At 44.0% G+C, this 10,137-nt stretch overlaps 1 long non-coding RNA gene across 1 annotated transcript in view; it reads right to left on the bottom strand.

Annotated features, from left to right (window-relative positions):
* Positions 1 to 1,078: 1,078 nt before the first annotated feature.
* The window catches only part of LOC149460072 (uncharacterized), a 64,372-nt gene continuing 55,313 nt past the window's right edge, over positions 1,079 to 10,137 (bottom strand). Inside the window, exon 5 of the long non-coding RNA XR_016313149.1 lies at positions 1,079 to 1,339. This is a non-coding gene — a long non-coding RNA (uncharacterized LOC149460072). The remainder of the gene's footprint in view (positions 1,340 to 10,137) is intronic.

The raw sequence follows: 10,137 nt of genomic DNA, 5'->3' as shown, positions 1-10,137 counted from the left end.
AGTCTGCTGAGTAGCAGTCCCTCAGGACGACAGACACTGAACAAATAATACACAGCCAGCAGAAATCCAGTGGCAGGTTTGTTAAACAGCCCCAGGTGAGGAATAAAGGTTACCTGCCTCTAGATGATCTCCGGAAGCCGACAAGACCGGCGGCCAGACCAGAACAGACAGAAACAAGTCATACAGTGGTAAGAGTAAATATGCCTACCTGTCAGGGCAGGAGCTGTGGAATGGACAGGCAGGCCTAATGGCAGGGTCACGCACCAACTGACAACAACCACCATTCACAGACCGGAGTCCCTCAGGGCACGGAGTCTAAGCCCCAGGCAGCCTTTCACCAGGGCCCCTGATGATGGGGATGGACTTGACGCAGCCAGGAACCAGGTCGCAGCCCCCGAGAAACCCCAGCTGCCGTAATGGCCGCCGCCAATGGCGTATAGCTGGTGGGAACCAGATAAGAACGATAGCGTAGTTGGACAGGCCGGGTCGATAACAGCGGGACAGACAGTACAGGACGATAGACAAAAATACACGGGTCACAAGCTGGGTTCAGCAACGGGAGGTCAGATAAAGGGATAAGGCAGAGAATAGTCTTAGACAAAGCCGAGTCAGTTTCCAGGAGAGCCACGAGAGTAGAATAAGAGCTTGCAACAATACTATCAAACAGGATACGAATGCAAAGAGCAAGTGCAGACAACAGGCTTAAATGTGCTCAACCACACCCTTCTGGGGGATGGACCGCAGAGGCCTGAAAGCATAAAAGGCTCCCACCATGCTTTGCAGAAACCCAAGATGGATGCCAGCACATGGAGCAGCATAACCTCTGGGGAAAAGGTAGGACCTTGACACTACCGTACTCTTAGGGTTGTGCAGGCCCTCTTGGTCTGTCCCAGCCAGCCACTCAGCCCCTCGATCGCGGTCTCCCTTCGGTCGGAACCTGGGGCCCCACGTATGGGTCGCCAGCTGTAATGGATCTGAGCCTCAATCGGCTTCAGGTTTGGATGTCTGCTGCTGTTCCTAATTTTGAGAAATGGATTGCACATGCACGCTGGAAAATGATCACACTGACAACATCTGCTCAGTTCGACCACTTCCTCATCTCTGTTTATTGCAGGGCGGTGCTTAACCTTTTATACACAGAGAACAATAGAATATACGTCACTAGTATATAAAAACAGTCACAATCTAAAAGGCACGTTTTGGTTGGCTGAAATACAGAAAGAGTGCAGAAACTTGATGCTTGAGGCTTGGTTGCCGCTTGTTATCTCTTTACTCCCTCACATATCCAGGGCGTAGTTACAAGATCTTCACAGCTTGACGGGAAGGGTTGACAACATTGCTGAACAGACATTTTTGAGTTAAGGACTACAAAGCCCAGCAGACAAAAAATATACACACAACACATATATATTCATATAAAATATTTAGAGATATGTAAAAGTATGAAAGTAGATATGTATAAAATGTATAGAAAATTGTATATATTCAACAGGAAACCAAATAGGAATTTTACCATATCCATCAAACACTGTATCTCATGCTTTGTCGTTGTGGGGCCTACTATGTGGGCAAAACTATCTGGCACTTTCGCCAACGTATAAAGCAGGGGTCCTCAAACTTTTTAAACACGGGGCCAGTTCACTGTCCCTCAGACCGTTGGAGGGCCAGACTATAGTTTAAAAAAAAAAAAAACTATGGTCATCTCCTGTACTGTGTCCGCATTTCTTCAGAGACTGCGGACATACAACGGCAATGGGAATACTGAGCCGGCCGCTCTATAAGATGCACAGACATTTCCCCCCAAGTGTGTCTTGTGGAGCAAAATAGTGTCCCATCATTGGTGTCAGTGGGAGGAATAGTGCCCCACCATTGGTGTCAGTGGGAGGAATAGTGCCACACCATTGGTGTCAGTGGGAAGAATCGTGCCCCATCATTGGTGTCAGTGGGAGGAATAGTGCCTCATCATTGGTGTCAGTGGGAGGAATAGTGCTCCATCATTGGTGTCAGTGGGAGGAATTAGTGCCTCATCATTGGTGTCAGTGGGAGGAATAGTGCCTCATCATTGGTGTCAGTGGGAGGAATAGTGCTCCATCATTGGTGTCAGTTTGAAGAATCGTGCCCCATCATTGATGTCAGTGGGAGGAATAGTGCCCCATCATTGGTGTCAGTGGGAGGAATCGTGCCCCATCATTGGTGTCATTGGGAGGAATAGTGTCCCATCATTGGTGTCAGTGGGAGGAATAGTGTCCCATCATTGGTGTCAGTGGGAGGAATAGTACGTCATTGGTGCCAGTGGGAGGAATAGTGCCCCATCATTGGTGTCAGTGGGAGGAATAGTACAAATTGAAATATCAGCGTAAGAACGAGCGCTAGATCTATGTGACAGGAGCAGCTGGCATGAAAAGTAATCACCTCAAAAACCTTCTATAATACACATATATCATACACCATGCCGCGTTTATATAGGACAATTGGTATCCTTAATGAATATCTGTATAGCGTCTCTGTTTGAAAGAAGAAACAGGTATTCCACAATATTACAAATTGGTGATGACTCGTGACAATATATTAGATTATCGTATGGTGACTTCGGTGGTAAGTATAGCTGTAGAATGCACTAACCAGATAGCGCTTAGTATTGCGCATATAGTAGATGGAATTAGGTCATCTGAGGTTGGACATCTAGTATTCAAATCTGTTGATAAACACCTCCAGGAATATTGGTATTGCAGCCAGTATAACCCGAGTGATGCGATCCAAATCCACCAGGGGGAGCCGGCGGTCAAAATGTCATCAGAGATCTACAGTTCCAAATCACAAGAATGTAAAGTGTAGCAGGAATCTCCCAGAAGGTGCCACTGGTTAGTATGTCATCCTCAGGGCTCTTAAAAAGGTGGGCTCAAAGGAAAAAGAGCCCAAGCACAAAAGGTTCCATAGTGTAACACTGCTTTATTAGCATTGTGAATAAAAATATACAATAGTAACACTTACACTATCTATTGCCAATTATCGTCTGGCCAGATGAAGCATCCACGTGGCGAGGTCACTGAGAGCAACTTCCTGACATGTTTGGTGCGATAGCACGTTATCAAAGGAAGCTGGAAGCTGCTCTCAGTGACATTTCTTATATAATATGGGCGGCCCATGCTCACTGGGTAATAGTGACGTCATCCTCTTCCGTTTGCGCATGCGCAGTTCGTCCGCGCGGCGGCGGCCATTTTAAAGGAGTCCAAAATAACATTGACTCCTATGGAAGACATCAGAATTCAATGGGAGAAGCTTAGTAGCTCCCTCTACTCTACTCCCTTACAGACAGCCACTGATTACACAGAGGAATGGGCAAATATAACGTTATATAAACGTCAAAGACTGTTTCAATCTCATTATTCCAATCCTAAAAGGGGGGGGGGGGTTATACCCTCCTATATGATTGACATAATAATTAATTACCGTGTGTAGTATAGTGGTGGAACTACAAGTCCCAGTTCACTGAAGAACTCTATGGCATGCACAAGCCCACAAATATAATAAATATATAGCTATTTGAAGGACCCATGGTAATTCCTAGAAGTCATTCCAATACATGAAAATTAATTTATATAGCGATAAATTAATACTATGATAAAATCGTGAATATATAAGATTCAAAATATAAAAATGTAAAAAATGTGAAAATATAGAACCAGGATAATATTAAATATACAAATAAATAAATACAGAGTATATAGAAAACTCCATAAATATACATAATAAAACATGATAAATAAAAATTGCAGGATACAATGTGGTCCATATTAATTCCATAAAAATATTCTTTCATATATATTACATCTATAATTAGCGATATTAGAAAAAGGAAAAGTTTTGTTTAAAAATAAGTGTGTACATAAGAACTAAAACTGGGATAATCAAATAGCAACAATCACTAAAAAATATGAGATCTATACGTGGCTTTTGAATAAATCACTTATTATTTTTAAACACCCGATTATGATAGTTAAGTGATTTATTCACAAGCGACGTATAGATCTCATATTTTTTAGTGATTGTTGCTATTTGATTATCCCAGTTTTAGTTCTTATGTACACACTTATTTTTAAACAAAACTTTTCCTTTTTCTAATATCGCTAATTATAGATATAATATATATGAAAGAATATTTTTATGGAATTAATATGGACCACATTGTATCCTGCAATTTTTATTTATCATGTTTTATTATGCATATTTATGGAGTTTTCTACATACTCAGTATTTATTTATTTGTATATTTAATATTATCCTGGTTCTATATTTTCACATTTTTTACATTTTTATATTTTGAATCTTATATATTCACGATTTTATCATAGTATTAATTTATCGCTATATAAATTAATTTTCATGTATTGGAATGACTTCTAGGAATTACCATGGGTCCTTCAAATAGCTATATATTTATTATATTTGTGGGCTTGTGCATGCCATAGAGTTCTTCAGTGAACTGGGACTTGTAGTTCCACCACTATACTACACACGGTAATTAATTATTATGTCAATCATATAGGAGGGTATAACCCCCCCCCCTTTAGGATTGGAATAATGAGATTGAAACAGTCTTTGACGTTTATATAACGTTATATTTGCCCATTCCTCTGTGTAATCAGTGGCTGTCTGTAAGGGAGTAGAGTAGAGGGAGCTACTAAGCTTCTCCTATTGAATTCTGATGTTTTCCATAGGAGTCAATGTTATTTTGGACTCCTTTAAAATGGCCGCCGCCGCGCGGACGAACTGCGCATGCGCAAACGGAAGAGGATGACGTCACTATTACCCAGTGAGCATGCGCCGCCCATATTATATAAGAAATGTCACTGAGAGCAGCTTCCAGCTTCCTTTGATAACGTGCTATCGCACCAAACATGTCAGGAAGTTGCTCTCAGTGACCTCGCCACGTGGATGCTTCATCTGGCCAGACGATAATTGGCAATAGATAGTGTAAGTGTTACTATTGTATATTTTTATTCACAATGCTAATAAAGCAGTGTTACACTATGGAACCTTTTGTGCTTGGGCTCTTTTTCCTTTGAGCCCACCTTTTTAAGAGCCCTGAGGATGACATACTAACCAGTGGCACCTTCTGGGAGATTCCTGCTACACTTTACATTCTTGTGATTTGGAACTGTAGATCTCTGATGACATTTTGACCGCCGGCTCCCCCTGGTGGATTTGGATCGCATCACTCAGGTTATACTGGCTGCAATACCAATATTCCTGGAGGAGGAATAGTACGTCATTGGTGCCAGTGGGGGGGGGGTTGGAATAGTGCCCCATCATTGTTGTCAGTGGGGGGAGGAATAGTGCCCCATCGTTGGTGTCGGTGGGGGGAGGAATAGTGCCCCATCGTTGGTGTCGGTGGGGGGAGGAATAGTGCTCCATCGTTGGTGTCGGTGGGGGGAGGAATAGTGCCCCATCGTTGGTGTCGGTGGGGGGAGGAATAGTGCCCCATTGTTGGTATCAGTAGGAGGAATAGTGCCCCATCGTTGGTGTCAGTGGGGGGAGGAATAGTGCCCCATCGTTGGTGTCAGTGGGGGGAGGAATAGTGCCCCATCGTTGGTGTCAGTGGGGGGAGGAATAGTGCCCCATCGTTGGTGTCAGTAGGTGGAATAGTGCCCCATCGTTGGTGTCAGTGGGGGGAGGAATAGTGCCCCATTATTGGTGTCAGTGGGGGGAGGAATAGTGCCCCATCATTGGTGTCAGTGGGAGGAATAATGCCCCATCATTATTATCAGTGACACGAATGATGGGGCACTATTCCTCCCACTGACAGCAATGACACTTAACTAGCCGACCCCTGTTCCAGCATGGTGCTGCTGCAGCCAGCATACCTGGTTGCAGCAGTACCATCTGTACGGCACACTTACCGGGCGATCAGCTGTCCTCCTTTCTTCACTTCGGCCTATCCCTCCCTTGATTTTCGCGGGGCCGCTCGGCTCCGCCTCCTCGCCGGTGATTGGCCGTCTGTGTGCCTTTCCTGAGCTACAGTACTGGCACCCAATCACCGGTGAGGAGGCGGAGCCGAGCGGCAGCACAGACATTGAGTGAGGGAGCGGCCGGAGTGAAGGAGCTGCGCATCCTGGACTGGATCGTCGTGGGACTGGAGCCAGGTAAGAGACAGCAGCCCCCTGCCCGCCCCTGTACTTAGTGTCCCCTGTCGGCGGGCCGGATGAATGTCCTCGGCGGGCCGCATGTGGCCCGCGGGCCATAGTTTGAGGACCCCTGGTATAAAGGATCATATTTACTATATTACAAATGCTAAAATGCTGACCCTCATTAGTTATCACATAGGTATGAAGCACAATTTTGATCTATCATATATGCAGTTCATGGGCCTAGGTAGGCTAAAGAGGGACCCAAGAGGAGGAGATTGGGACAGGTTGGTCCTCCAAAAAGAAACATTTTGGATAGAAAGGCTAGCAGCAAACATAAAGCCGGGTGTCAATGAGATGCTCTTGTATAAATCTTTTTTCTAATGGTCAGTGATGTAGACTTGATGGTTTGTCCTTTATGAATATTCCCCTCTTCCCCCTTTTTTTTTCAGAGGATGTAGCTTGCCCACTATTGGTCGAGATGTGAGGAGCTATCGGGTTCCCCCACATTTCTTGTTGCCGGTGTTAGGACCAGTGTATGTCTCCCTGAGGTAGTGCAGTGTCATCATTGGGGATTTTTCTGCCTCTTTGTGGTGCTGTCCCACCTCATTTTGGGAGGCTCCCTTTAAGTGCTCCACTGCTGGGGGTGGACGGGTGTTTTTCCTGGATAGCTGGGTGAATTGCCTGTTTACTTTCCCTATTGCGGAGCATAGAGTGGTTGGGGTACATGCGTGGCTACTGCTGTGGACGTCTGCTGGAGATTCTCTGTTAGCATCACTGCGCATGTGTGGTGGCCATCTTGGCCTTTCACATGTATGCGTGGTGTATGCCAACTGGGTGGTACCTATGCTTGGACATTTTTACCACTCAAGCATGCACACCATGGCGATATCCAGCCTGAGATGTCACACGCCAGTGATGGCGCTCCATCGGAGGGGGAGTATATATTTGGGCCCGTTCCACTGTACCCCTGGGAGAGCGGTCATACCCACATGCATCCACAGTGACTAACTTTTCTTGGAAATAGGACAAGGGTAAGCTTTATGCTTTTTTTCATTACCGGTGACAGCCTGTTATATGATTTATATTTACTCTTATTTTCATTTTTGCCTCCTTTTTTCCCTCCTTTTCTATACTATGAGTGTGTTGGTACATATTTTTCACATCAGGGGAATTTATCTTATCTATCCAGCTTAATAAGAGGTCATCATACACCATTTCTTCTCTAAAAGATCTCAAACACTCATGTTATCATTATGGCTGAGCGCTGCTTAATTATTTTTCTATTCCTTTTTGAGTTGAACTGAAGGTTTTGGATTTATGGAAGCCATAGCTGTATAGGTGGTCCTAGTTCAACATTTATGTGAGCATAGTGTACTATATGTGTAAAAATAATCTACATGCCCCCCTCGTTTTTTAGATGAATAGTAAATTTAAGGTTCAATGTGTATTACGTTTATAGGCTCTCCTTCCCGTTGTGGCTGTGGTGTGGGCCCTGCTATATGCCCCCCACACCTGCACGTGGGGGATACCCATTTCCTGCATTTCAGGATGAACCACTGGGCGCTTTCCATTCCGTCTGATCTGATCCTATTTTCTGGTGTCTCTGCAGCTGGTACCATCTTCAGACAGATTGGGGATGATTTACTAAAGGCAGATAGACTGTGCACTTTGCAAAGTGCAGTTGTACTTCGCAAGTGCAAGTGCAATTGCTCCAGCACTTCGTAAATGAGCAAAAGCTCTGCTACCGTCCATCATCCAATCATGTGCAAGCAAAAATGCTGTTGGGTATTCTTTTTAAAGTGGAACTTTAACTCATTTACTAAGGTCTGGAGCAACTGCACTTTGCAAAGTGCAGTCTATTTACCTTTAGTAAATCAACCCCATTGTCTGTATGTATCAAGTTCTATCACAGTTCAAACTAATTATGCATATACTGTAAATGTAAATTTTATTTGTTAATATATTGTCTTTTGTATGCTTTATCTGCATTCAGCAGCTTTAATCCTCTTGAAGAAGCAGGTGTCATATGCTGTGAAATATGTAGAGGAACATTTATTATCTACTGCTAAATAGAATCTGATTCAAGTCAATACTTCAGGACTGTTACAATACAATGTAGGGTCAAACTATTGTGCATGACCAATTGTTGCTCCCAGGTTGAGCTTTTTGTTATTTGCTTTGTTTTTTATCATTGTCTATGAATAAAGATTAGAAGGGAGGTTATATACCTCTTATATTTTATAATAGTGTCTTGTGAAATATTTCTTGGGGTACCTCAAATGTCCAGGGGTAATATCTCATTTTCTCCACATACAGTATGTATTAGCATATCGCTATGTGTGCAGGCAAGGAGATGGGAAAGGTCACCCTCTGGCTGGTAGTGGGTAGCAGTTGTACAATTCTTTCACTCTGAGAGAAAGGAGGTAAGAAAATGATGATGGGGTGTGAATCCCTGATTGTTTACCCCCATTTTCCATTCCAACCTGTATGTAAGTTCATGCAGATGCAGTGCAGGTATTATCACTGCAACATCTGACTTTTTTTTTTACCTGCCTAGCTTTTAGATTGTCGCAAATAGGGTTTATTCCATACACATACACACACAGCGTGTTTGAGCTTTAGGGTGCACACCCTAATGCTATAGGCTGCACACACCAATGGGGACATCTTTAGGCCCGAGATCCTCATGCAAAAACAGGTCAGTTAGCTCCTGGCAAGCCGGACATGAAATGGGGTGGAAGCAAAGACTGTAATTTCAATTTGTAACCTCTGCATACTTCATTCTGCACTGTAGCATCTGAAATTTCCTGGCACCAAATTACCACAAAAGCCAACAAAGATATCAAAGTGGGGGGACAAGCGGGGGCGCCTTTCATTGTGAAGGGATCTTGCTCACAGATTTGAGGGTCAAGGACTAACTTCCCCTGCCAGAGATTTTAACATCTTTTGCTTGGGGGGGCCTAGTGAATTTCTTGACGCTGTCTCCAATCAAAGGGTATACACAAGAGACTATTCTTGCTCTGATTTTCTGCAAACATTTGAGCCAAATGGATCCTTCACATACATGCCAAAAAGAGAGGCCCATCAAAACAATAGCGTAGGGCCACAGGGATAAGGTCCAGTTGCTGAGAGAGGGAATATTTCTTTTGGTGGACAGAGGGGAAAGAGAACAAAGTCCTGACAAAGGTTACAGGAAGTCCTGGACTTGAACCGCACCTTGGCTCTATGCTAAACCAGAAAGCTTCCTTGCAAGATAAGGGCATCAGTACAAAAACTCATAACACAGGGGTAATGTCTATAGAAAACAGCACCTTGTGGCTACAAGTGGAGGATTCACATGGTGATTCTGATGTGCAGAGAACCAATTAAACAAAGCGTGATCAGAAACCTCGTCTTTGAAAGTGCCAAGAGCAAACTCTGGTAGAGACCCAGCTACAGCAATGATTTAGCTCATTGAGAACTCAGGATAGAGGAGTAAGAGAGACATGTCGTCAAAGGCAGGGAATGTTAAGTAGGATGAAAAATTGGACCTTGGGTCAGCAAATTTGCCAGCAGATTTACATTTTCCGCATACCATGTTCTTTTTGGAAATGCTGGTGCAATTAGAACCATCAAAATAGCCTGCAGCTTTCTTGTACAAAAGTTGAAGAAGAAGCTGCAGTGGAGGAATGGAGGCATCACTGCAAATGCCCAAGAATCCCTGGTTCTGATGGTCCCCACTGCAAACAAATCCCTGCGAACACCTCCAGGTGATGGGCCCAGATTTAAGTTGTTGACAGCTAACAAGGCCTGCCTACTAATCTTCCACACCAGGCATTAACCAACTGTATGCTGATGAGCAGCCCCCAGACAGGCAGAGCAATACTGTAGAGCCACTTAAAGCACCTCAAGTTCAAGGAAGGTGATTGGTAACCTCTGTTTCTCCAAATGAACATGTTCCCTAAACAGACTGGTTTTCCAGAACCCCTACCACAGCCTAGCAAGCTGGCAATCATCATCAAAACCTTCC

The sequence above is a fragment of the Staurois parvus genome, unplaced genomic scaffold (assembly GCF_062004578.1).
Source record: "Staurois parvus isolate SC_StPar_1 unplaced genomic scaffold, SC_StPar_1.0 ptg000235l, whole genome shotgun sequence".
NCBI lineage: Eukaryota > Metazoa > Chordata > Amphibia > Anura > Ranidae > Staurois > Staurois parvus.
Note: the sequence above shows the minus strand (reverse complement) of the source record. Positions and strands in the feature narration are given on the sequence as shown.